Genomic DNA, 26,305 nt, shown 5'->3' on the forward strand with positions numbered 1-26,305 from the left:
TTTTAAATTACCTAGCACCAGGCAGTCAGAGCAACACAACATTTCTTCTCCCCTTCCACTTTTCTCAGATTTGCACCTTTTTACTATAGTCTTCCTACACAGTCTTTCTGTACAGCCTTCCTGTGAGCAGTACAGTATCTATTTCCTTTTTAAATTTTCTATTAATGCTTACCAAAATGCTGGGCACAGTTGATACTCAATAAACACTTGTTGAATTATATTATATTGACTGGTTTGAATCAAATCAATCAATAAAAAAGCACTGAATAAGTGACTCTACCTTAATTTGTAATTGAGATAATTTTAGATTTTGACTCAGGAGAATCAGTTTGAGTGATCCATGAGTTTTCAAGCTGCATGATCACAGGTGCAAGTTACTTATGTTAGTCGAGCTAGTATATGTGAATGTATGTGTACTGTAAAATGCTATAAAATTAAAATAACTTTATTGCTGATAGAGTTTATCCTCTCATTTAAAGGATGAGACTTGCATTCAGGGTCATTTTACAATATTATATTTTGCGAGTACACGTGAAGTATATTCTGCTGGGAGCTGCTTGAAAATTACATTAAATAATCCTAGAAGCAGAATATCTGTTTTTTGTTTTTGTTTTTGTTTTTCATTTTGTGGGTATGGTGGATAAGTTTATTTCATTGATGGTTTCCAGTTGATATTTACCATTATTTGGAAACAGCTTGATCACACATTTATTCTAACACCAGGTCATTTGTTGCTGCTCCAGACTCAAGATTAAGCCTGACGGTTGAATTCATTCTTACCTGTGCCAAATGGTAAATGATTGAGTCAAACTAGTGGCACACACAGGACTACAAGCTTCTTCCTCCCCAACCTTTACCCTGATTTCTCATTTCCAACCCATTTCGAGCATTTCCTGTACAACCACTCCACAGATAGTAGCATGCCCTGAAGCTTTCTCCTCTGAGTCTGCATTTGACCTATAAAAATAGAAGATATAACACATGGTGGCTTGTTCTTACCTGATAGTTTGTAAGATCAGAAGAAAATCAGGTGGTATTTCAAGTCTGATAATCCACGTTAATAATTTAGAAACCAAGAGATCAATGCAGAACCACAGCTGTTGCAGGGAAGAGGCGAGGCAGCAAAGAGCAGGGAAGGAGTTAATCACTCAAATGATTTTCCAGACTAAGATTCAAACTCCATGCTATGGAGTGAGGAGAAATAGTAGTCAACCCTCCTTGGGCATCCTTTTCCAAGTTTAGCTTGTGTTTAAATATCTGTGTTCTACACCTACAGGAACTGGGTCAAATATAAGACTTGTGAACATTCACAGGTGCAAACAATTTTCTTCCTGCCTCCAGGCCTTTCATGTCTCCTCGATTGTCATATTTTCTGCTCTTTGGAAAGGCTGTCCCTTTAGAGCCTCAAACTAATCCTACCTCTACTCTCACACTGAGCATACCTGCTTCTTATCACTTAGAGGATAGGATCCAAAAAGTCATTCCTCCTACCAAAATAAACATACCCCAGCTACCAGTGGATTTAAATTAAAACAAAAATCAGTGAGGACAAAAGGACCAATCTGGGAAAAAAGCAAAAACAAAAACAGGAGCTAGTTTTGTGGAGAATGAGAACTTCCTACTGTCCCTCAATTCAATCTTCTTCTGAAGTATTTGCTTGTTTAGATATAAAACCAGCTTTATGAGAAAACAAGTGTTTTAACACTGAAATTTAAGCACAGATGTTTAATTTGTTTTATTTGAGAAACCATTCCTGCCTCTGATAGTATACACAAAGAAAAGAATAAACTGTCAAACACACTCATTTACATAATCTGTTCCGTTTAAAATGATAATTAGTCCCAGGCTAGAATGTACAACTCAGCAGGCAAAAGTAATTTTAAAATCATTAGACTTACACATCATGGTCAAGAGGTCAGCACACTTAATTTCATTATTCAATAAGGAAAAGCACTTCCAGTTTCTACATCTTTGTTCTATGCTCTTATTTAGAAGAGTAAATTAGAAAATTCTATGGGAAGAATAATCCATTTCTACCAATTACTTTCTGAAAGAAAGTAAAATTGGTGACCCAGTGATTCTGATTTTAAGTGGAGACCTCGATCAACATCAATTCATTTAATGGTCCTGGAAAAGAAAAACAAAACAAAACAGCAGATTATCATCAAAAAGCATTTATAATAAACCCATTTTAGCACTACCTTGCCTCAGATTCTTATAGCACCCATTATTTTACATTTACAGGACACTCAGACAAGATGGACAGAATGACAGGGAGAACCCCTCATTTCTAGGCTCATTAGGAAGCCCTGTTTTCAGTTCCAGATGATTAGGAAAATTCTGTCTTTATTTAGTTCCAGTAGAGCTTGGATCTATACACTTTATGGATCCAAAGTTTAATCTTCCACCACTATTCCAGCAAATTCAGTAAACAGAAAGTATATAATTTCCCCTGGGCCATTTATGAAGGCTCTTCCTCCTTAGAAAATTCCTCAGCACCTGGGTGAAGTCTTTATTGAAGTTCTTACCCTGTGCATTGATGTGAATCATATTACGTTACTATTTGACCATCTTATAGTGGAAAGTAGTATAAACTCAACTTCAAATAACTATTGTGAATAGGAAACAACTGATCAGACAGCACACGACAACAACTAGCCAACAACTAGGATGTTTTCTTAAGCTTAAACTGGGTGTTGCTTATGAAACGCAGAAACTGTAGCAATGTTCTGTGATATGAACAAATGTTCTGAAATTTTCGGATAGTGCTTTTATCAGCCTGCCCCTCAAGGGATTGGTAGCTGAGTGAACACTGCTGGCAAGTTATCATCCCTAAGTTCTGCCTGTGAGCTTCACATGGTAGGGATTTGTGGTGCAGCATCTCTCAAGAAGGAAAGTTGGACAGGTCTGAGAACTCTTAAAAATTCTCATTCCTTAGTTGCTCCTAGTAATTTTTATTTATTCCCCCCTTTTTCTCATCTGTCTCATATCTTCTCACTGTTCAATGCTTTTTCATTTAAATATGGCTTTTCTCAACCTTCTTTATTTTTTTATACTATGTTTCTAATACTACTACATTTTAATTCCTGCCTTTGATCTTAAAATCCATCTATTTTACATTTATTTTTTTATTTAAATTTTGCCATAGATTTATTTTCTGGTATTTTAACTGAGTTATAACATATTATGTATACATTGCTTTTGCTACTCCTACTACTATTTGCTTTAGTTTTAATTACTTTTTTTAAAATTTCTATCTCCTCACCTCACACACTGCTTATATTCTGTTTCTTGTCATTTTGCAGTTTTTCTTGTTTCCTTGAGTTTGAGTGCTCTTTTTGCTGACTTTTAAGAAGCATATCTAGAAAGATGGTATTGGTTTGAGAAATTCTAATCCAACAACATAATCGGGGGGCTTTTCTTGATCTTTAATTGTTACCACATGCATCTCAGGACCAGAAGCCACACTCGAACTCTCATCCTCACCCTCAGAAGATCTCCCTGTCATTTAGGCTCCACCTAGAGACACATGAAACACAAAGGTCAGCTGTCCAATGAGGGCTAATGTATAGGTAACATAATGTCATGTTTTGTGAGGGTACTATTTCTGGCATCTCACACTGTTGAGACTTTATAAACAGATGTCTGTTTTACAGTATTAATATTAATTTTACTTTTGTAATTTTATTTTTCAAAACTCTATTTAAAACTATTCCAATCACAGTCATGAACCACAAAGATAAAGAAAAAAGCAGGTCTTCCTTAAAGAGCTGCTTTTTTTGCTCTCTACCACCCTCTTCTGCCAGGATCGGTTTTGCTAAAGAATCAGTAGAATCAGATCTCCAGAAAAGGGACAAATGTAAGGAAAACAGTCAAGATTCTGGTATCAACCTGTCTCTAATATACTTACTTCAAAATGTCCAAGTGGTTCCTGCAACCATTTAGGCAAGATCCCAAGGATTTCTGTCAGTGCTCCCTGCCAATAAACCAGGGTGAAAAGGCTTCTCAAACTTGGCAACAACGATGCCCTTGTTGGAAGAAACTCTTTTTCAAAGCCTATTTTGGATAGTCTATCTGCTCTGAATATCAGAGCCTAAAAAGAAGGATGCTAATTTCACTTCTAGAACATAGATTTAGTTTTTAGATAACATGACAAGGCTGAAGTTGCTTTTTCAGCTTTCAGTCTGTTTCCCATGGGAGAGCAGGATTCAATAAATCTTTAGGCTCCAGGCCATGATAAGTCCCTTGACTTTCCACATTTCTTTCTTTGGAACTGATGTTGAGTGTCCTTTCAAGATACCAAGGATCAGTTCTCATACCATGAAGGGTCTTGGCCCATTAATATACAACTTGGCTTATTGATTCTCGTACATTGACTCTACAAATTTCATTGCTTTGGTGGCCAACTGACTTTGTTAATTTCTGCCAAAATGAAGGGCTACATGCCAACTGATCTATAAACAAAGTTATCACTCTAAATAGAAGCCTCTCATCATGTAACTGAATGGTCTTTGAGAAATCTACTGGCAAATTAAACAAATCACCTAAGTAGATATGTTGCAAACAGGTGATTTTTAAGGATGCTCCAAGGAATGTTCAAGATGATACCTTTATTCTAGTAGCACACAAATGTGAGGTTTACTTAACAGTTGCTTTAACTGTTAGATAATAATTGCACTAAATATTTCTCAAGCTATTTTTAGAATTGATAAATATACATGTATTATTATACAAATATATTGTGTTTATATTAACAAACCACTCTCCAAGTTGTAAAAATGTATGATATTGCCAGGAGGGTCTCAAATTTCCTTAGCAAAATACATTTTTTATCAGCATTTAGTATTATCAAATTGTTTCTTTCTTTCCCCTTAGTTTGATAGAGATGAAATGGTATCTCATTATATATATATATATTTTTTTTTTTTTTTCTGTAAACTACATTTATTGAGTCCTTACTGGGCACTGGGAAAATCAGACACAAAAGAGTTGGGATATGAGCAGGTAAGAGCTTAAGAAATTAAACATACATATTAACTTTACCACTAATTCTAACTACTAGGGAAGTACAAAGTTTGTACAAGTTATATAATGAAATTTTGATGCCTATCAAAAGGATAAGCTATACATACTATGCAATAAAAATGTTTTAAAATTGTGCTTAATATCACAAAACTACCTTGAAATGGGCTGATAAAATACCTATACAGAATTCATTCTTATTATACACATATATTTCACATTAAAGATTGCTTATAAAGTACAAATACTTTGACCCCATTGCTGAGAAATCTATGGTCAACAACTATATATGAAGTTCTTCTAAGAAACATTGCAGCATTTGTAGTCCATCTTTCCTTTAAAGTCTACCTTATTATTAGTTTCTTACTATTCAGAACTGTTTATATTTCTTTTGTCTGATGATCTTCCTCGAGTTTCCTGATTTCGTTTTTTTAAACAATTTATAGTTTCAAGACTTACTTTTAATCTCTTTAAGCTCTGCAGTTTCAAAGCTTGTTTTTTTGTTTGTTTTTTTCACAGCTTCTAAATTTTCTCTGATTTTCACTTCAAGTTCTGCAAATTTTGTTTCATGCTTATAGGCTCCTAAGGTAAGCTGACGAGATGTTAATAATTGTTGCATCATTGCTGTTGGGTCTTGAAATATAATTTCATCATAGAACTCTGAAACCACTGTCTTTTTCCCCAGCATCACATTAGTATCTGATTGAAACAGTTTTAATAAATGATACAGGGTTAAGGTCTTTCATTAGGATCAATGAAAAATATTTTGATGATTATTTCAAATTCACCCCAACCTGTTTCAGTAATTTTATATGGAAGCTTAATAACTAACAATTCTTAAAGGATTGCCACAGCTTGCATGTAATTTAAATTGGATTTTCTTCACACATGCTGACATATCCTCATTTCTACATGGTTTTACATATGCTATCCACTGATGCGTGTGTCCGTCCTCTTCTCTTTCCAGAATATCGAGTAACATTACCACAAGCTATTGGCTTAATGATAGTAACCCCCTTCACTCTTCTGCCGGACTCAGGCCCAAATTCCGCCATTCTCTTGAACACACTGTTGTACGGAAGAAGCCGCCCCCGCGGCCAGAGAAAGAGACCAGGGCAGCGGGCTAGCCGCTCCTCCCGCGCGGGCCTAGGAGGACGGTTTCCGGCCCAATGAGGAGGAGCCAGTGGCACTCAGGGCGCGGAAGAACCGCAAGCTCCTCACCACGGGCAGCGTCCCTCACTGTAGTTTTATTTTACATTTTTCTGGTTACTTGCGAGATTGAATATCTTCATATGCTTAGTGACCATACATTTTACTCTCCTGTGAATTGCCTATTCATAGCTCATATCTAATTTCTATTGTGTTGTATTTCCCTTTCTTACTGATTAGTGTGGGAGGTCATTATTTTTTTCCCCAAAATGGATTCCTTTTTTTTTATGAAGCAAATATTTTTACGTAGGTGTTTAGTTATCTTCTTAGTGTTGTTGGATTCCTTTGTTATAAACAAGTGTTTGATGTTTATACAAAAATATCTATTTTGTGTGTGATTTTTCTTTTGAGTCTGATTTAAGAGATCTTTTTCTGAGATCTTAAAGTCAATCTCTTATAATTTCTACTAAGTATTATAAAGTTTTGCTTCTTGAGTCTTTAACCCATTTCATATTTCTTTTGTATTTGATTCAATACAGGAATAAAATACTATTTTGCTTTTTATTCCAAATAGAAAGGCAGTTGTCTCAACACAGTTTGTTAAAGCATTCTTCTTTCACCCCCAAATTTCTAATATATCTTCCAAAATATAACATTGCCCATACACTTGTCAGTGTCTTTTCTGCTCATCCTTGCACAAATATCATTCTGTTCTAATTACTATAGAAAGATAGCGTTATACTAAACCTTGAACTCACTACAGCAAGTCTTCTCTCCTTAATTTTTGTTTGTTTTAAGATTTGCATGCTTGGAAATTTTCATGTGAGTTTGGAGAACTGACACATTTTAAATAACCCAGTAACTGTCAAAACTGATTTTTCTCACATGTTTTCAATAATAGATTGTAATTTTCTCTTTTAAATACCTATAGTTTTGTTGTATTTAGTCCTAAGTACATCGTATTTTATTTTGCTAACATAAATTTTAGTTTTATAATTTTTATTAGTATGTGTAAAAACTATTGATATTTGAAAATGTATCTTCTATTCAACAAATTTGCTGAATTCTTTTACTAATTATTTTCTTTCTCAAAAATCTTAGTATATTCTATATAAATAACCATAGTAATATATATAAATAACATTTATTGCAACTCTGAAATCTTTTCTTAATCTTGACATACTGCCTGGACTTCCTTTATAATATCAAATTGTTGAGGTGATATACTGTCTAGATTTCCTGTATAATATTAAATTACTGGGGTGATAACTTTTTGACACATTTTTGCTTTTTTATTGAAATGTAATTGACTTAAAAATTATATCAATTTCAGGTGTACAACATAATTATTAAATATTTTTATACATTACACAATGACCAACATGACAGGCCACTATACAAAGTATCATAATACTATTGACTATACTCTCTATGCTGCACATTACATTCTTGTGGTTCATTTATTCTATAACATGACCTCTTAATCGTCCTCACCTATTTCATTAAACACCCCAACCATCTCCCCTTTGGAAAGCAGAGACTATATATATATATATATATATCTCTCACAAGTTTGTTATCCATTCACCTATCCATGGATATAGGCTGCTTTCATTTCTTGGCAATTGTATATAATGCTGCAACAAACGTTGGAATACCTGCATTAGTTATAATTAGAGTTTCTGTTTTCTTCAAATATCCAGAAGATAAATTGTTAGATCATATGGCAGTTCTCTTTTTAATATTTGAGAACATTCCATACTGTTTTTCACAGTGGCTGTACCAATTTACAATCCCAACAGCAGCACACAAGGATTCCCTTTGCTCCACATCCTCACCAAAACTTCTTATTTTTGTCTCTTTTATATAGCTATTTTGACATGGATGAGGTGGTATCTCATTGTGTGTTTCTTTTTTGGGGGGTAGAGTGCCGAGACCAGCTCGGTGACTCGAGGTGAGTGACGGGTGCCGCAAGCTTGAAGAAGACACAGACACAGACTGAAGAGAAAAGTGGGACCGGGGGGCTCAAGACCTCTCGGATCAAGAGCCCCGCTGACTCATCCCAGGCTGCTTTTATTGAGTTCGTGGGCTAACATTCTCAGGTTACACTCATAAACAATCAAAGGCCTCACATGACTGAGGCAATTATCTTTGTTTACTTCCTGAGTCTGAGTTGAGCAGGTGTGGATTTGAGCTGGGGGTGGAGAGCAAAACAGCCCTGGGGGCAGGAGACCTCTCTCAGATATTGGGGGTCTGTGCCCCACCCGTGTTGGCCCCTCTGCGACTGTGCCTGTCTTAGGTTGTTCCTCCCTTGAGGAATCTTACCCGTCTCTGGCTAACCAGTCATCCTCCAGGGCCAAACACGGTGATATAAGGAAGGCTCTATGCACCACCCCTGTTGGCCCCTCTGCGGCTGTGCCTGTCTTAGGTTGTTCCTCCTCTGAGGAATCTTACCCGTCTTTGGCTAACCAGCCATCCCTCAGGACCAAACAGGGTGATATTAGTCTCCATGCCCCACACCCTCAGCTCCTCCACTGCTCAAGCAGGACATTATGAATCCCATTGCTCGGCCCCCATACTTCAACATTTTCAAGGTTTCAGAAAGGTTCCAGAAAGTCTTCCCACAGTAGAGTTGAGTTACAATGCTGTGTTAGTTTCTCCTGTACAGCAACGTGAATCAGCTATATATATACATATATCCCCTCTTTTTTGGATTTCCTTCCCATTTAGGTCACCATAAAGCATTATGTAGAGTTCCCTGTGCTATACAGCAGGTTCTCATTAACTACATATTTAGTACATATTAGTGTATATATGTTAATCCCAATCTCCCATTTCATCCTACCCACCTTTTCCCGCTTGGTGTCCATATGTTTGTTCTCTACATATATGGCTCTATTTCTGCCTTGCAAATAGGTTCATCTGTACCATTTTTCTAGATTCCACTTACATGCATTAATATGCAATATTTGTTTTTCTCTTTCTAACTTACTTCACTCCGTATGACAGTCTCTAGGTCCATCCACATCTCTACAAATGACCCAATTTCATTCCTTTTTATGGCTGACTAATATTCCACTGTACTTATCACATCTTCTTTATCCATTCATTTGTAAACGGACATCTAGGTTGCTTCCATGACCTGGCTATTGTAAATCATCCTGCAATGAACATTGGGTGCATGTATCTTTTTGGATTATGGTTTTCTCAGGGTATATTCCCAGTAGTGGGATTGCTGGGAAAAAAAAAAAAAAAAAAAAAAAACTAAAAATATAATTATCATTGTGGTTTTGACTTGCAGTTTCCTGATGATTATTGACACTGAGAATCTTTTCATGTGTTGGCCATCTGTATGTCTTTCTTGGGAAAATGTCTATTTAGATTCTATGCCTGTTTTTTATCAAGTTTTTTTTTTTTTTTTTAACATTGGGTTGTATGAGGTTTTTTTTGTATATTTTGGATTTTAACCCCTTATTAGATATATCATTTCCAAAAATATTTACCCACTAGTAAATCTTTTTGTTTTGTTCATAATTTCCTTCACTGTGGAAAAGAATTTTAGTTTGATGTAGCACTTTTTGTTTATTTTTGCTTTTGTTTTCCTTGTCTGAGGAGATAGATCCAAAAGAATATTGCTGAGATGAATGTCAATAAAGCATTCTGCCTATGTTTTCTTCTAGGGGTTTTATGGTTTCAGGTCCTACATTTAACTTTTTAATATGTTTTGGTTTTATTTTTGTATATGGTGTGAGAAAGTAGTCCAGTTTGATTTTTCCCATGTAACTGTCCAGTTTTCCTAGTACTGTTTTTTGAAGAGGTTCTTTCCCCATTGTTTATTCTTGCTTCCTTTGTCATAGATTAATTGACCATATAAGCATGAGTTTATTTCTGGGCTCTCTCCTCTGTTCCATTGATCTATGCATATTGTTTTCATTACTGTAGCTTTGTAGTGTAGCTTGAAAATAGGAAGCAAGGTACCTTCAGCCTTTTTTTTTTTTTTTCCTTAAGATTGTTTTGGCTACCCAGGGTCTTTTGTCTTTCCACTTAAGTTTTAGAATTATCTGTTCCAGTTCTGATATTTGGTATTTTGACAGGGGTTGCATTGAATCTGTAAATTTCCCTGGGGAGTATGGTCATTTTAACAATATTGATTCTTTCAACCCATGAGCACTGTATATTTTTTCAACTGTTTTTGTCATCTTCAATTTCTTTAATCAATGTCTTATAGTTTCCCAAGTACAGGTTTTTTAACTCATTGATTACATTTACCCCCAGGTACTTTATTCTGTTTGATGCAATTGTACATGGTATTGTTTTCTTAATCTTACTTTCTGATAGTTTGTTGTTAGTGTATAGAAGTGAAACATGTTTCTGTATATTAATTTTGTATCTGCAACTTTATTGAATTTATTTATTAGTTCTAATAGTTTTTGGGTAGCATCTTAAGAATTTGCTATATATAGAATCATATCATCTGCAAACAGTGACAGTTTTAATTCTTCCTTGCCAATTTGGAATTCCTTTTATTTCTTTTTCATGTCTGATTGTTGTGTCTAGAACTTCCAATGCTATGTAAAATAAAAGTAGTGAGAGTGAGCATCCTTGTGTTGTTCCTGGTCTTAGAAGAAATGCTTTCAGCTTTTCACTGTTGAGCATGATTTTGGCCACATATAGCCTTTATAATGTTGAGGTATATTCCCTTTGTACCACTTTGTGGAGAGTTTTTATTATAAATGGATGTTGCATTTCATTAACAGCTTTTTCTGCATTTTTTGAGATTTTTACTCTAAAATTTGTTAATGTGGTGTATCATGTTGGTTAATTTGCAGATATTAAACCATTGGGTATTTATGGTATAAATCCCACTTAATCATGGTATATGATTCTTTTCATGTAGTTTTGAATTTGGTTTACTAATATCTTGTTGAGGGTTTTTGCATCTATTTTTATCAGTGATATTGGCCTGTAATTTTCTTTTTTGTGGTTTTTGACTGATTTTTGTGTCAGGGTGATGCTGTCCTTGGAGAATCAGCTTGGAAGCATTCCTTTCTCTTCAGTTTTTGGGAATTATTTGAGAAGGATACATATTAACTCTTCTTTAACTGTTTGATAGAATTCACCTGTGAAGGCTTGTGCTCTTGGATTTGTTTGTTGGGATGTATTTATTATTGATTCAGTTTCATTACTGGTAACCAGTCTGGTCATATTTCCTATTTCTTCCTTGGAAGAGTGTACATTTTAGGAATCTATCCACTTCTTGTAGGTTGTCCATTTATTGCTTATAGTAGTATATTATGATCCTTTGTAATTCTGTGGTGTTGGTTATAACTTCTCTTTCACTTCTGATTTTATTGATTTGGGCCCTCTCTCTCTCTTTTTTTTTTTTTTTTTTTTTTTCATGATGAATCTGGCTAAAGGTTTATTAATGTTTTTTGTCTTATCAAAGAACCAGCTCTTAGTTTCACTGATCTTTCTATTACTTTTTCGGTTTCTATGTCATTTATTTCTGCTCTGATCTTTACGATTTCTTTCCTTCTACTAACTTTGGGTTTTGTTCGTTCTTCTTTTTCTAGTTCCTTTAGATGTAAAGTTTGGTTGTTTATTTGAAATTTTCCTTGTTTCCTGAGGTACGCTTTTATAACCATGAACTTCCCTCTTAGAATTTCTTTAGCTGATTCCCATATACTTTGGATCACATTGTTTTTGTTTTCATTTGTCTCCAGGTATTTTTTTAACCTCCTCTTTGATTTCTTCACTGATCCATTAGTTGTTTAGTAGTGTATTATTTAGCCTCCATGTTTGTTTTGTTTTTTTGCAAATTTTTACTTTAGTTGACTGGCAGTATCATAGCAGTGTGTCAGACAAAATGCTTGATATGAGTTAATCTTCTAAATTTATTGAGATATTTTGTGAACTAGCATATAATTTATTCTGGAGAATGTTCCATGTGCATTTGAAGAGAATTTTTATTCTGCTGCTTTTGGATGGAATGCACTTAGTCTCCCTCTCTCCCTCAATGTATATATATATTTATATATATGTGTGTGTGTTTGTGTGTGTGTGTGTGTGTTTTAGGTGTGCCTATGCTGGGTGCATATATATTTAAAAGTGTCATATCTTCTTGTTGGATTCATCCCTTTGTTATTATGTAAGGTCCCTCTCTGTCCCTTTTACAGTCTTTGTTTTAAAGTCTATTTTTTCTAAGTATTTATACCCAAGATTTCTTTTCATTTTCATTTTCATAAAATATCTTTTTCTATCCCCTCACTTTCAGTCTGTGTGTGTCTTTAAATCTGAAGTGAAGAGAGTATGGGCAAATGTATGTGGATCTTTCAAAAATATTATTCTGGATTCTATATCGTTTGATTGGGGACTTTGATCCATTTACATTTTATTTTGATTTTTTAAATTATTTTATTTTTTATGTTGATCTCATTAATATACATGGAAATAAAACTAACGGGGGTATGGGAGATTGTTTCCTTTTAAGCTGTTATTTCCTTCTAGTAATTTTTTTTTTATTTTTTTGAGGGTACACAAAGTTCAATCATCTGCTTTTATACACATATCACCGAATTCCCTCCCTTCCTTGACTCCCCTCCTCGAGTCCCCTCCACCCTCCCCGCCCCAGTCCTCTAAGGCATCTTCCATTCTCGAGCTGGACTCCCTTTGTTATACAACAACTTCCCACTGACTATCTATTTTACAGTTGGTAGAATATATATGTCTGTGCTACTCTCTCGCTTCGTCGCACCTTCCCCTTCACCCCCTGCCCCCTCCCAAACCTCGAGTTCTCCAGTCCATTCTCTGTATCTGCATCCTTGTTCTTGTCACTGAGTTCATCAGTACCATTTTTAGATTCTGTATATGTGAATTAGCATACAATATTTGTCTCTTTCTGACTTACTTCACTCTGTATGACAGACTGTAGTTCTATCTACCTCATTACAAATAGCTCAATCTCATCTCTTTTTATAGCTAAGTAATATTCCATTGTATATATATGCCACATCTTCTTTATGCATTCATTTGTTGATGGGCATTTAGGTTGCTTCCATGTCCTGGCTATTGTAAATAGTGCTGCAATAAACATTATGGTACAAGTTTCTTTTGGGATTATGGTTTTTTGGGTATATGCCCAGTAGTGGGATTACTGGATCATATGGAAATTCTATGTGTAGTTTTTTAAGGAACCTCCAAATTGTTTTCCATAGTGGCTGTACCAACTTACAGTCCCACCAACAGTGCAGGAGAGTTCCCTTTTCTCCACACCCTCTCCAACATTTGTGGTTTCCAGATTTTGTGATGATGGCCATTCTGATCGGTGTGAGGTGAAACCTCATTGTGGCTTTGACTTGCATTTCTCTGATGATGAGTGATGTTGAGCATCTTTTCATGTGTGTGTTGGCCATCTGTATGTCTTCTTTGGAGAAATGTCTATTTAAGTCTTCTGACCATTTGTGGATTGGGTTATTTGCTTTTTTGGTATTAAGCTTCATGAGCTGCTTGTATACTTTGGAGGTTAATCCTTTGTCCGTTGTTGCATAGGCAATTATTTTTTTCCCATTCTGAGGGTTGCCTTTTAGTCTTGTTTATGGTTTCTTTCACTGTGCAAAAGCTTTTAAGTTTCATGAGGTCCCATTTGTTTATTCTTGATTTTATTTCCATGGTTCTAGGAGGTGGGTCAAAAAGGATCTTGCTTTGATGGATGTCATAGAGTGTTCTGCCTATGTTTTCCTCTAGGAGTTTTATAGTGTCTGGCCTTACATGTAGGTCTTTAATCCATTTGGAGTTTGTTTTTGTGTATGGTGTTAGGAAGTGTTCGGATTTCATTCTTTTACATGTTGCTGTCCAATTTTCCCAGCACCACTTATTGAAGAGGCTGTCTTTTTTCCATTGTATACTTGTGCCTCTTTTGTCAAAGACAAGGTGCCCATATGTGTTTGGGCTTACTTCTGAGTTCTCTATTCTATTCCATTGATCTTCCTTTCTATTTTTGTGCCAGTACCATCCTGTCTTGATCACTATGGCCTTGTAGTATAGTTTGAAGTCAGGAAGCCTGATTCCACCAACTCCATTTTTCCTTCTCAAGATTGCTTTCGCTATTCAAGGTCTTTTGCATTTCCATACAAATCGTAAGATTTCTTGCTCTAGTTCTGTGAAAAATGCCATTGGTAATTTGATCGGGATTGCATTGAATCTGTAAATTGCTTTGGGTAGTACAGTCATTTTCACGATGCTGAGTCTTCCAATCCAGGAACATGGTATTTCCCTCCATCTGTTTGTGTCCTCTTTGATTTCTTTCATCAATGTCTTAAAGTTTTCTGCATAGAGGTCTTTTGCCTCCTTAGGCAGGTTTATTCCTAGGTATTTTATTCTTTTGGTTGCAATGGTGAATGGGAGAGTTTCCTTAATTTCTCTTTCTGCTCTTCCGTTGTTAGTGTATAGGAATGCAAGAGATTTCTGTGCATTAATTTTTTATCCTGCTACTTTACTAAACTCATCAATTAGTGCTAGCAGTTTTCCGGTAGAGTCTTTAGGGTTTTCTATATATAATATCATGTCATCTGCAAAGAGTGACAATTTTACTTCTTCTTTTCCAATTTGGATTCCTTTTATTTCTTTTTCTTCTCTGACTGCTGTGGCTAAAACTTCCAAAACTATGTTGAATAATAGTGGTGAGAGTGGACACCCTTGTCTTGTTCCTGTTCTTAGAGGGAATTCTTCCAGTTTTTCCCCATTGAGAATGATGTTGGCTTTTGGTTTGTCATATATGGCTTTTGTTATGTTGAGGTAATTTCCTTTTGTGCCCATTTTCTGGAGAGCTTTTATCATAAATGGATGTTGAACTTTGTCAAAAGCTTTTTCTGCATCTATTGAGATGATCATATGGTTTTTATCCTTCAATTTGTTGATATGATGTATCACATTGATTGATTTGCATGTATTGAAAAATCCTTGCATCCCAGGGATAAACCCCACTTGATCATGGTGTATGATTTTTTTAATGTGCTGTTGCAGTCTGTTAGCTAGTATTTTGTTGAGGATTTTTTCATGGATGTTCATCAGTGATATTGGTCTGTATTTTCTTTTTTGGTGACGTCTTTGCCTGGTTTTGGTATCAGGGTGATGGTACCCTCATAGAATGAGTTTGGGAGTGTTCTGCCTTCTGCAATATTTTGGAAGAGTTTGAGAAGGATAGTTGTTAGCTCTTCTCTAAATGTTTGATAGAATTCACCAGTGAACCCATCTGTTCCTGGGCTTTTGTGTGTTGGGAGATTTTTAATCACTGCCTCAATTTCCGTACGTGTGATTGGTCTGTTCATGGTTTCTATTTCTTCCTGGTTCAGTCTTGGAAGATTGTATTTTTCTAAGAATGTATCCATTTCTTCCAGGTTATCCAATTGATTGGCATATAGTTGCTTGTAGTAGTCTCTCATGATCTTTTGTATTTCGGAGGTGTCCTTTGTTACGTCTCCTTTTTCATTTCTAATTCTGTTGATTTGCATCATCTCTCTTTTTTTCTTGATGAGTCTGGTTAATGGTTTATCAATTTTGTTAATCTTCTCAAAGAACCAGCTTTTAGTTTTATTAATTTTTGCTATGGTTTCCTTCCTTTCTTTTTCATTTATTTCTGCTCTGATCTTTATGATTTCTTTCCTTCTGCTCACTTTGGGGTTTCTTTGTTCTTCTTTCTCTAGTTGTTTTAGGTGTAAGGTTAGGTTGTTTATTCGATCCTTTTCTTGTTTCTTAAGGTAGGACTGTATTGCTATAAACTTCCCTCTTAGAACTGCTTTTGCTGCGTCCCATAGGTTTTGGGTTGTTGTGTTTTCGTTGCCATTTGTTTCTAGATATTTTTTGATTTCCTCTTTGATTTCTGTAGTGATTCCTTGGTTGTTTAAGAGTGAATTGTTTAGCCTCCATGTGTTTGTATTTTTTGCAGTTTTTTTCCTGTAATTGATATCTAGTCTCATGGCGTTGTGGTCTGAGAAGATGCTTGATATGATTTCAATTTTCTTGAATTTGCTGAGTTTTGATTTGTGACCCAAGATGTGATCTATCCTGGAAAATGTTCCGTGTGCACTTGAGAAGAAAGTGTATTCTGTTGTTTTTGGATAGAATGTCCTATAAATATCAATTAAGTCGGGATGGTCTAATGTGTCATTTAAAGCTTGTGTGTTTTTATTTATTTTCTGTTTGTATGATCTGTCCATTGATGTAAGTGGGGTGTTCAAGTCTCCCACTACTATTGTGTTACTGTCAATATCCCCTTTTATAGCTGTTAGCATTTGCCTTATGTATTGAGGTGCTCCTATGTTGGGGACATAGATATTTACCATTGTGATATGTTCTTCTTGAATGGATCCCTTGATCATTATGCAGTGTCCTTCCTTGTCTCTTGTAATAGTCTTTACTTCAAAGTCTAATTCGTCTTATATGAGTATTGCTACTCCAGCTTTCTTTTGACTTCCATTTGCATGGAATATCTTTTTCCATCCCTTTACTTTCAGTCTATATGTATCCCTTGGTCTGAAGTGGGTTTCTTGTAGGCAGCATATAGAAGGGTCTTGTTTTTGTATCCATTCAGCCTGTCTGTGTCTTTTGGTTGGAGAATTGAATTCATTTGCATTTAAAATGATTATTGACATGTGTGTTCCAATTACCATTTTCTTAATTGTTTGGGGTTTGTATTTGTAGGTATTTTCCTTTTCTTGTGTTTCCTACTTAGAGAAGTTCCTTTAGCACTTGTTGTAAGGCTGGTTTAGTGGTGCTGAATTCTCTTAACTTTTGCTTGTCTGGAAAGCTTTTGATTTCTCCCTCAAATCTGAATGAGATTCTTGCTGGGTAGAGGATTCTTGGCTGTAGGTTTCTCTCTTTCAGGACTTTCAGTATATCCTGCCATTCCCTTCTGGCCTGCAGAGTTTCTGTAGGAAGGTCAGCTGTTTTCCTGATGGATTTTCCCTTATATGTTGTTTGTTGCTTTTCTCTTGCTGCTTTTAATATTTTTTCTTTGTGTTTAATTGTTGTTAGTTTGATTAATATGTGTCTTGGTGTATTTCTCCTTGGGTTTATTCTGTATGGGACTCTCTGTGCTTCTTGGACTTGGTGAATTATTTCCTTTCCCATGTTGGGGAAGTTTTCCACTAGAACCTCTTCAAATATTTTCTCAGACCCTTTCTTGTTTCCTTCTTCTTCTGGGATGCCTATAATTCGAATGTTGGTATGCTTAATGTTATCACTGAGGTCTCTGAGACTGTCTTCTATTCTTTTTCTTCTTTTTCTTTTTCCTGCTCTGTGGCATTTATTTCCCCCATTCTATCTTCCAACTCACTTATTCATTCTTCTGCCTCAGTCATTCTGCTGGTTATAGCATCTAGAGTATTTTTAATTTCAGTTATTTTGTTATCCATTGCTGTTTGTTTTTCTGAGTTCTTATGAACTGTTTCTTGTACTTTCTCTATTTTGTTATCGAGATTTTGTATCATTTTTACTGTCATTACTCTAAATTCTTTTTCAGGCATTTTTCCTATTTCCTCCTCATTTATTTGGTCTTGTGGGTTTTTTTCCTGCTCCTTTGCCTGCATGGTGTTTCTTTGTTTCCTCATGGTTGTCCAAACTTTTGGGGTTGCTTGTCCTGGCGATAGAGGTGTTTATAGAAGTCTGTCCAAGCCTCAGACTAATGTCCAAGTGTTGGATTAAACAAATATTAAGTCTAGGAAACACATACATGTATAAGACACACAATTACTGAATCCGTTAGGACATAAGGCTCTAGAAAGACCTGACAGAACCCCAGTGTGCTATCAGATATTCAACGAGAAACCCAACAGAAATTGACAACTGAAACAGAACAAATCAGAGACAAAAGCAAAAGTGAGCACATAAACAAATAACACCTTACACATACAAACATTAATCCAGGGAGATTTTGTAAGCTAGGATCAAATATAGAAAAGAGCCAGAGTACCACCAGAGAGAATGGAGATTCTCAGAGCGAAATTAGACAACTGTACTAAGAACTAAGATAAAGACAAAAACCTGATATTAAATACCAAGGCGGTGCATCATCTGGAGAATAGAGCAAGGAGTCTGAGCAGATGGATAGTGTTGCTTATAAGTATGTTAAGATAAAATAAACTTAAAATGGCTGGAAGAAAGGGGAACAGAAGAGCGTAATGTGGTTGGAAATATGCAAATAAAAAGAAAGGAATAGAAATGTATAAAAGATAGGGATGAAAGGAAAGTATGAGAGATATATTCTGTACTACCAAAAACTTAGCTAGATATAGAAGTATATAAAAAGGAAAAAAAAAGAATAAAAAATATCATTAAAAAATTATGTTATAAAACTTTTAGGTCCCATAGGGCTAAGATAGTATTTAATAAAGAAAAAAAAAAAAAAGGAAAAAAAAATCCAGAACTGATCCCAGAATGGACCAGTTCAATAGGAATTGATACTATTATTTCTGTTTCCTTAGAGTCTCAACTGTAAGTGTCCTTCTCCTCGCCTTGGGTTTTTTTGCATTATTCTGTGACTGGCAGAGGTTCCTTTATTGTTCGTCTGTAAGCATTGGTGTGTGGGAAGGGAGAGGGTACAATAGTGGCTCCTTCTCCTGGGAGTGAGTGAGCAGTGGTGCACTGTTGTTTCAGTAGGGCTTGGAGGTGCCTGTTGCAGAGGGACACCAGTGGCTCAGGTGTAAACAGAAAGTCTTAGAGTTGGGCCTCTCTAGGGTTTTTGTTGTTGTTGTTGTTGTTTGTTTTTCATGGCAGCCTCCCTGCTGCTGGCGTTCCAAGGGGTTTTAATCTAGCCCCGCCCGAGTGCCTGAGGGTGCTTGTTATCCCTGAGCGCCTTAGGTGGCCTGCAGGCATCTCTCCACTGCCTGTTGCAGAGGCACCAAAAGAGAGAGAGAGGCTATGCATGCAGCTCCTCCCCCCTGCCTGAGAGCCTGCAGCATCCAGCCTCCATCATGGGCCAGGCAGCTCTCAGGGGCCCGCACTCCTCACCGTGGACCTCTTCCCTCCTCTCCTCTCAGTCCGTCACCTTACTGGCAACAATGTTTCTCACCCTGAACCGGCTCTCCAGTTCCCACGCTCCTGCTCCCGGACCCTCCGTTCAGCTGCTGATCGACGTCTCAGTCTGGGAACGCTAAGCTGCACTGTGGACCCTCCGTATGTTTCTCACTCCCTCACGTCTCCCACAGCTCCGCCGCTTCACCCTCTTTGAGCCCTCGTAGATGCCTCCCTATTGGTTATGTCGGCTCCTTGCGGTCCTTACTGGTGTCCGAGGCCGTCTCCTGGTGTTCAGCTGGTTCTCTGTGGGAATTTTTGTCCCCTTCGGTGCATTCCCAATGCATCTGTGGAGAGGGAAGCATTCCACATCCCTCTACTTCACTGCCATCTTTTTTCTCCCTCGATCCATTTACATTTAAAGTAATTATTGATAGGTATGTACTTATTGCCATTTTCATAATTCTTTTCATTGTTTTGTAGTTCTTTTTTGTTTCTTTGTTCTTCTTTTTCTCCCTTCACTTGTGAACTAATGACTATATTTAGTGTTATGCTTGAATTTCTTTCTCTTTTTTTGTGTATGTGTCTACTATAGATTTTTGGACACATGAGGATTACATATAGAAATATATATGTGTGTGTATAATATATAAACACACACACATGATTATTTTAGGTTGTAGTTCTCAAGTTCAAACACATTTTAACACTTGCATTTTTACTCCCCTCCCCCACATTTTCCTTAGCCTTGGAGAAGTTACTTAATATATCTCTTTTTCAGTTTTCTCTTTGTGAAAATGAGTGTAAGATGGTGCTTACTTCATTGAGTACTCATAAATACATATAAGAAAAAGGTGAATTCCTGACTGAAATGTATAATGAATATTTATAATTTTATTTAACTAATTAATAAGGAAACCAACAAAGTATTACAACTGATTCAAATGAGAATTAATAGTACCATGCATATAGTCAATAAGCAATGCTGAGATGACTTTACAAAGATATGCCAAACAGATAAATCCACAGTGCAATAATAAAATGCATTCCACAAGACAAAAATTGTATTTTTATATATTCAATAATTATTTGCATTAAATCAGTTTTCCACAACTTACAGAGTTGTAAAATAACTCAAAAACAATAAAAGGCTCAGATACTCCATAGAATCAGATAGACCTACAAGGTAGGCTAGACAATCCCAAATTTTCAATTGAACACATCCAAAACTTTTTATTCCATTAAAAAAAATCTACCAACTTTATTTAGAAATTGTGAATATATATATATATATATATATATATATACGCACACACACACAGACTGTTGTACAAGGCATAAAATTAAAGCTGTAATTTTAATTACAGTTCTTTATTGCAGTTACCATTATTGATATTATTTTACATACTGATAAAGTTTATTTGTTCATACTTTAGCATTTTTACATCCATATGCTTAAGTAAATTTAGCTATAATTATCTGTGGAATGCCTTGCCCATATATTTTCTAATCATATATGTTCTAGCCAAAGTTATATGGTAGTGTTCCAATGGTGGTTTCTTGGAGGATGTTTTAGGGGACGTTGGTTAAATGCATTACTTCTTTAAGAAAAGTTTCTTTTTGGTCCTAGTACTAGAAAAATTTTATTTTTACTAAGTAATCATTTAATTTATATCATAAATACCCTGACTTATGTGTTTGATCTCCCTGTTTGTGCTGCCTGTTAAAAGGTTAGAGCTGAATTTATAATCTACATCAAGCTTATGTTTAAGGCATTATGGAAGGAATTTGACTTCAAGCATTTCATTTTTATTTTTTACTTGTTCCATTTCTCCCTATAATTAATGCTTGTTTTGTCTTAATGAAATATATATATATGAAATTATTTTGACCAACTTAAAAAAAAAACCTGCAGTGACTGTTATTTTTTCATTAAATTTAGAAACACAAGTTTAACTAAAATCATCAAGTTATTGGACTAAACAGAATTATGATCCAGTCATGATTGTAAAACTGATTATGTGTGCAAAATATTAAATTCCGTCAATTAACAGAATTGATGAGAGTGGTCCAATCCAGTATTTTTTCTTTAGCTTAAAAACAGAAGTTAATTCAACTTCATGTACGTGATCTTCTGAACATGACTATCAGACACAACGTAAGTTGTTAAAATTTTATATTTCATGTGATATTATGAGGTCTGAATTTTTCTCCTCTCTCACAATTTTCCACCTTAGTTTTTTCTCCCTGTAATGAAAAAGAAAAAAAAAAGAAAAGAAACAGGATTTAACCTAGCTTTAGCAAGAGATTCGCCTAGGAGAATAATTTGATATGAATATCATTATTAAAATCCCACTACTTCAAATTGATTTTTAGATTAATACATCTGCAGAGATATAAAATTATCTGATTTATAACTATGCATTACTAGATCTCAAATGTCAATTATTATCTCCTCAACTTAATACTTAGACTAGCACATAATTTTATGCATCTTTGAGAAAAAAGGTTAAAAAGTAGTATGGATATAAATCTTCTATCTCCTTGTTACAATGGGAAATGTAGTGTCAAGAATAGCTGTGAATATTGCATCCTTATATTGACTTAATTCCAAGTAAGAAAGGACAGTGGTAATAACAGCAGTGCACATCTTCATAAGTCATTCCTTGTTAATGACTATTCTTTGTTACAGTATAATGGACTTACTGTGTTATGACCTACCACTCATTCTTTTACTTTTAAATTGTGAATGTATGAAATTAAACCAAGAGAATTTATCAATCCAATCTTCACTTCCTTCAGTGTATCACATTTAAAGTTAGTAATGTGCTACATGTTGAAGGAGAAAATTGAAAGTTCAAATCTTTCTTACAAAATCCTAAACTTGTGAATCTAGAAGCCATTAGTGATAGCAAAGTTGATCATTTTTTAGTGTTTATTCATCAATGCTTATTTTGATATAAATAAACAGGGAAATAATGGAGGCTATACAAACATGTACCAAAATACTTCATCTGAAGATATGATAACTGATATGTAATTATGCTTTCTATCTATAGAATCTTGTAAGATAATCTTAAGATTGAACACATGCTTGTTGACCAAGCTCCTTAATACTAGAAAGGAAAAAGGGTAAGTATAGGTACAGAAAACACTTTAATCCCAGCTCTGTCTCTTGCTTACTTTGTGAATTTGGCTCTGTAATTTCCTTCAGTTTCCTTATCCATTTAATGTGAGTATCTACCTCAAACACTTGCTGTGAACATTCAATAAGATGGTGGATGTAAAGACTCCTGGTATGGTATCAATACATAATAGTCAGTAAATTTTACAAGCCGTGTTTACCTTTTTTATTTTATTTTTTATTTTTGGCCACATCAGGTCTTTGCTGTGGCATGTGGGATCTTTCGTTGTGGTGCCCAGGCTCTTTACTGCAGTGTGTGGGCTTCTCCCTAGTTGTGGTATGTGGGCTCCAGGGCATGTGGGCTCTGTAGTTTGTGCCACATGCACTCTCTAGTTGAGACACGCAGGCTCAGTAGCTGTGGCTCATGGGCTTAGCTGCCCAGCAACATGTGGGATCTTAGTTCCCCAACCAGGTATCAAACCCATGTCCCCTGCATTGCAGGGCAGATTCTTTACCACTGGACCACCAGAGAAGTCCCACCATGTTTACTATTATTTTTATCCTAATCCACTTTTCTTTTTATAATTAGGAAACAGGTAATGCATAAGCAGAATTTAGAAGCAGAAGCTTGATCTCTTGACTCTCCTACAGTGCTATTTCCATCAAAATATGACTTTTATATTAGCAGTCATTTAATTACTTAATATTTGCTCCTGCATTTTTTGCCAAAGTGCCTGAACAAAATAGGTATTTGGTAAATGCCTGTGGAACTTAAATGCATAGAAGTAACAAGTTCATGTTCCTCTCACTGACTTTTTAGCTAAGCTGTATAAGGGTAAAACCTAAATATTTAATCAAGGATTAGTTATTTGCCATATCCATCTTCATAATTTTGAAGCAAATGTGTGGGACATATTCTGATAATTGCCCCAACAGTTGTATTTAGCTGGCTCTGCACATTTATTTTGGGGAGTGCTCATGGAGCTTTTTATAACTAAAGCTGTAAGTGGATACTTTTCATTCTTAACCTGTCATAATGTAGGCTTCAGAGAGGTCTGATTTGAGATTACCAATACATCGGATCTATCAAGACTTCTGCAGGGTCTAGATGTCACATTGTTGCTAGCCTGATGTTGATTTATTTGACATAGATGGGCTCCTCACTGTAGTCTTCAGTGGCACAGTCTCAAGAGTAGGAATCAGTCAGCTTCTTTCTTTCTTGTGTTTGAACTGTGCTTCCATGGATTATTTATGCCTGCCTTGCCAGCTTTAATGTAGTAGTTACTCTCTTTGGATGTTGGCCAATATTTTGCACTTTGGATTCTATATGGATGCTTTTTAAGCTTTGAATTTCCAATTATTGTTTTAAAATTGTCTTGTATGCCCTTACATTTGCATAGTATTTTAATGTGTTTTAATATGGCCTCAAAGACACGGTGTCATCCTCTCCTTAAGAATGTAGAATATAGGGGCTTCCTAGGTGGCGCAGTGGTTAAGAATCCGCCTGCCAATGCAGAGGACATGGGTTCGATCCCTGCTCCAGGAAGATCCCACATGCCACGGAGCAACTCCGTGTGCCAAAAAAACCAAAAATAAAAAAACAAAAAAAAAAAAAACAAAAAAGAATGTAGAATATAAATATAATCAGTCAACCTCTTTTTTTTTAATTTTATTTATTTATTTATTATTTTTTGGGGGGTACACCAAGTTCAATCATCTGTTTTTATACACATATCCCCGTATTCCCTCCCTTCCTTGACTCCCCCCACCTCGAGTCCCCCCCACCCTCCCCACCCCAGTCCTCTAAGGCATCTTCCATCCTCGAGTTGGACTCCCTTTGTTATACAACAACTTCCCACTGACTATCTATTTTACAGTTGGTAGAATATATATGTCTGTGCTACTCTCTCGCTTCATCGCAGCTTCCCCTTCATCCCCCGGCCCCTCCCAAACCTCAAGTTCTCCAGTCCATTCTCTGTATCTGCATCCTTTTTCTTGTCACTGAGTTCATCAGTACCATTTTTAGATTCCGTATATGTGAGTTAGCATACAATATTTGTCTTTCTCTTTCTGACTTACTTCACTCTGTATGACAGACTGTAGTTCTATCCACCTCATTACATATAGCTCAATCTCATCTCTTTTTATAGCTGAGTAATATTCCATTGTATATATATGCCACATCTTCTTTATCCATTCATTTGTTGATGGGCATTTAGGTTGCTTCCATGTCCTGGCTATTGTAAATAGTGCTGCAATAAACATTATGGTACAAGTTTCTTTTGGGATTATGGTTTTCTTTGGGTATATGCCCAGGAGTGGGATTACTGGATCATATGGTAGTTCTATGTGTAGTTTTTGAAGGAACCTCCAAATTGTTTTCCATAGTGGCTGTACCAACTTACAGTCCCACCAACAGTGCAGGAGATTTCCCTTTTCTCCACACCAGTCAACCTCTTTAGAAGAGAGAAACAGACACATAGTTTCAGGAAGTTTGTGTATATCACAAAGTCATTAGAACAGAGCTGGAGGTAGGCTCTAGGTCTTCTGCCACCCCACTTGTGCTCCATACTAGGGCATTGTGCTCTGTTGTCTTTATTAATGTTTTACAAAGCATTGAAACCAAGAATTACAGATGATACAGATCGGAACATTATAGATCTAAGAAAACTTGAGGCAGTTCCTTTTCAGACTGTCATCCTCATCACTCTCCATAAGCATGCACACAAGTTTTCTTTATTATGGGTGAAATTATCAAACAACTTCAGAGCCTAAATTTTGGATCTAGAGTTTTGCACATGATTGCCCATTGAGCTAATTATAATTAGTACCATTTAAACAACATTACTGAGACATGTGGAAACTTTGAAAGGAATAGGAAACAGTTCTTAGTTCTGGACAATTTATTCCCTAGCTGGAAATCAAACAGTTGCAGACACAAATGCAACCATGAAATAAAAATATTCTAACAAAGAAATAATATACTTTACAATTTCTGTACATACATGCTTGGGATTGGCCAGTTGTTCAGACCTCCAACCACTGCATGTGCCATCTCCTCTGTATTCAGCTTTCTTCCCTACCTAACCCAATTCCTATTAAATTTTTGTTCAGGCAAATCTTTTTTGACCTCCTTGATTAAACCAACAACTCCCATCACCCCATCTTAAGCTGCTATATTTTCAACAGCCTCAGTTTACATAGCTTCTATTTTACATTTATTTGTGTAGTTATTTGATTAATGTTTTCTTTTGCCATTTGATTCTAAGTTTTGTGAGGTTAGGGACTGTTTCTTTTTGTATGGTTTTGTAATACAGTGCCTTGCACAGTGTTGTGCACAAAATACATAATCAGTAAGTATTTGTTTAATTAATTTATGAATCTTCCCTGCCTGACTAAGTTTTTATGGAAGGGCAAGTAATCAAGAAGTACTGAATATAATCCAGAATTAGCTGTCAAGCAGGGTTTGGTAACTTTGACACTCTTGACATGTTAGGCTAGATCATTCTTTTTTTTTTTTGCTGTCCTGTGCATTGTAGGATGTTTAGCATCATCCCTGGCCTCTAGCCATTAGATTTCAGTATAATTTTCTCCCATTCCCTCCCTTCCCTCAAGTCTTAAAAACTGCAAATGTCTCTAGACATTGCCAAATGTCCCCTGGGTGCAAAATCATCCCGGATTGACAACCACAGCTTTAAAGAAATAATTACAGTCTTATTTCTCACATTTTTCACAGCATGGTCTATATCAAAGCTAACCTATTTACAGTTATATAAATCCACCTTGTACCATTCTTATGCCATTGTTTGAGGTATTATTTTTATTGTTTCTTTTTTAAAAATTTCCTCATTCTATTTAATTTCCTCAAATCTTACTCATGATATAGAGCCTGATTCTGATTCTCAGCAGTTAAATGAGGCTTTCTCTATTAGTCGGGGTCCTAGCAGGAAACAGAGGACATCTCAAATAAGGATAAGAGAAATATATACAGAAGTAGACAGA

General features: G+C 35.7%; 1 protein-coding gene and 1 pseudogene across 1 annotated transcript in view; one reads left to right on the plus strand and one right to left on the minus strand.

Moving 5' to 3' along the window:
- The window catches only part of RIT2 (Ras like without CAAX 2), a 601,483-nt gene that overhangs the window by 470,770 nt on the left and 104,408 nt on the right, over positions 1-26,305 (plus strand).
- LOC130831470 (YEATS domain-containing protein 4-like) lies at positions 5,403-6,083 on the minus strand (annotated as a pseudogene).

Source organism: Hippopotamus amphibius, chromosome 11, assembly GCF_030028045.1.
Source record: "Hippopotamus amphibius kiboko isolate mHipAmp2 chromosome 11, mHipAmp2.hap2, whole genome shotgun sequence".
NCBI classification, from domain to species: domain Eukaryota; kingdom Metazoa; phylum Chordata; class Mammalia; order Artiodactyla; family Hippopotamidae; genus Hippopotamus; species Hippopotamus amphibius.